This window comes from Rhipicephalus sanguineus, chromosome 1 (assembly GCF_013339695.2).
Source record: "Rhipicephalus sanguineus isolate Rsan-2018 chromosome 1, BIME_Rsan_1.4, whole genome shotgun sequence".
Taxonomy (NCBI): Eukaryota; Metazoa; Arthropoda; class Arachnida; order Ixodida; family Ixodidae; genus Rhipicephalus; species Rhipicephalus sanguineus.
Genome location: NC_051176.1, coordinates 56200643 through 56203494, shown reverse-complemented (window position 1 = coordinate 56203494; position 2852 = coordinate 56200643). Strand labels below are relative to the sequence as shown.

General features: G+C 50.1%; 1 pseudogene; it reads right to left on the bottom strand.

The window, feature by feature from the left end:
* Nucleotides 1-1988: 1988 nt before the first annotated feature.
* Nucleotides 1989-2568, bottom strand: LOC125757994 (uncharacterized; annotated as a pseudogene).
* Nucleotides 2569-2852: the final 284 nt, after the last annotated feature.

The window sequence follows — 2852 nt, the reverse complement described above, 5'->3', positions numbered from 1 at the left end:
AGCGCTGTTCTCTTCCGAGACTGTTGCACATTACTTTAGTTTTCTGCATATTCATTTTTAGACCTACCGCTCTGCTTTCCTTGTCCAATTCAGTAATCATGACTTGCAATTCGTCCCCCGCGGTACTCATCAATGCAATGTCATCAACGAATCGCAAGTTACTAATGTACTCTCCATTAACTCGTATCCCTAACTCTTCCCCATCTACAGTCCTGAAAACCTCCTGTAAGCATATTAGAAGTCAATCAACCAAGGGACCAAGGAGTATTTCGTACAGGCTGCTCGACAATAGACCATATTCACACTATCAATCATCTGGCAGAGAAATGCGCGGAATATAAAAAAACCCCTCTATATAGCCTTCATAGATTGCGAGAAAGTCTTTGATTCGGTCGAGATATCAGCAGTCATGCAGGCACTGCGGAATCAGGGGGTCGACGAACTATATATAAAAGTACTGCAAGAAATCTACAGCGGCTACACAGCCACCATAGCCCTCCATAAAGAAAGCGACAAATTTCCAATGAACAAGCTAGGATGTAAGGCAGGGAGACACGATCTCCCCAATTCTATTCACCGCGTGCTTATAGGATTTAGCTGGAGCAACGAAATTAAGAAATTTGTCGGCATGAAATGGAATCAGCTCGTGCAGGACAGGATGGATTTGAGATCGTTGGGGGAGGCCTTCATCCTGCAGCTGGCAAAGACAGGCCGATGATAATCAGAATGCTTCAGTGCCACATGAACGGTTTGGGCCAATTAGCTTATAAAAAAAGCTGGTACAGAGACTCTTGAACCCAGCGCCGTTTTAATGACCGATATGTCTGATTTGCGTATGATATGTGCTACCCGTCTCAAAGCCTCGTAGAACTCTTTGCTTTAATTACTGAGGTATTATTGGAGTACTGCTAATAAAGGCATTACACAAAAGAAATGGACATCCTTGCGCTGAATCTGTAGAATGACGTCTTGTTATTAACATCTTGGTAGTTATGGTAGTCTTGGTATAGAATGACGTCTTGGAAGTTATTATACAATGCTTAAGAGTTGAAAGATATGCGCGCAGAACATAAATAATAACAGCTGGGGTATTAGGTCCGAAAACCACGCCATTAGGGACGCCATATTGGAGGGCTCCGGAAATTTGGACCACCTTGTGTTCTTCAGCGTGCAATGACATTACATAGGACGCGGGACCATGTCGCCTCCACCGAAATGCGACCGCCGCGGTCGGAATCGAAACCGTGACCGTCGGGTCAGCAACCGAGCACCGTAACCACTGATTCACCGTGGCGGACGCGCAGAACATGAAACACGAACATGAATCACGGTATTTGGTGCAAACAACGCGTGAAATACATGCATAGTGCTGACGTATATACGGTGTTTACACTACGAAGGAGAAAACTGCGCGTGCCTCATCGCCTGTGCTTATTTCATCTTGGTTTCAACACTGCGGCTGAATTTTTAAAAAAAGGCAGGTCTTTTTCAAACGTATTCACGTTAAAAAAGTGGACAGTATAACCAGGCCACACTTTACCTGGGTGTATTCCGAAAGGAGCTCTTCTGGGATTGGAGATGTTGCTTTCCAAGCCGTTCTCTAGACGTTCCACCGGTTAGAGAACACCTAATACAGACACATAATATTGGTTAAGGATGTGGTGGGAGGGTTCGAGCCGAGGCGGCCGAAGAGGCAGGCTGAAGCCCGAGGGCCGCGAGTAGACACACGTTCCGAGTTCCCAGCAGAAGTGCCCCTGTATTTATTCAGAGTGCACCTTTATATACTACATCCTATAGAGGGCGCCTCATATTTGACTTGACACTAGCGCCCTCTACATCCCCCTTTTTGGGAAAGTAACAGAAAGCAACCCCTTGCACAGGTAAGCAACCTAATGACAAATGTCTCATGGTACGCACTACAAGTTCAGCCACACCGGTGGCCTAACACAACGTCCAGACCGACTGCGCACAACCGACACAGGCGGTCTTCAGGGAGTAGTTGGGGCAACCGGTGGCGATGGAACTGGTAGAGGAGTAAGTGCCCTGGGAGTTGGACAGCTGCACACAGGCTCTGGGCGAGTTGGAGTTTGTGGCAGGCTTTCGGATCCTTGTGTCCGTGTACTGGAGCTGCCGAGGTCTAGACCCCCCGATGACAGAGACTGCTGCAGAACCAGATGTCTCCGGTTGCGGACGAGAGTACCTGCATCCGTCTGGACCACATAGGAGAGTGGACGCTGCGCTGGGCTGAGAACAGTGCCAGCACAACCTGTGTCGCGAATCCACACTCTCTCCCTCCTCCAGGGGCCGCAAATCTTGTGCAGCATGTCGACGGTCAAAATCTTGACACTGGCGACGTCGTTGGGCAGTGTCACGCCGGTGGAAGTCGATCGCGTTAGGCGGTTCTGGAAGCAACGCGGCCGTTGGGACCGGAAGGCGAGTCCTGAGGCTGCGCCCCATGAGCAGCTGAGCAGGGCTGTACGCGGTCACGCCAGGTTCATTGCGGCATGCCAAGAGGGCCAAAGGCCAGTCCGGAGACTTCTTGAAGAGTTCCTTAACCGCCCGCACCATACGCTCGGCTTCCATAAGACTGCGGGTACTTGGGACTGCTGGTGACGTAGAAGAAGCCGTAGCTCTGGGAGAAGACGCGGAATTCTGCCGACGAAAATTGAGGCCCATTATCGCTGACGAGGGTCTCTGGGATCCCATGCCTTGCGAAGGCACTTTTGATGATGGAGATCACCGTTGGACACCATGAACGTCCTGAGGAGTTGGCATGCGCTGAATGGCGGCCACTTTCTCTGGATCCGGAGTGATGCCATTGGCACCGACAACAACGCCGAGGAATCGCACGC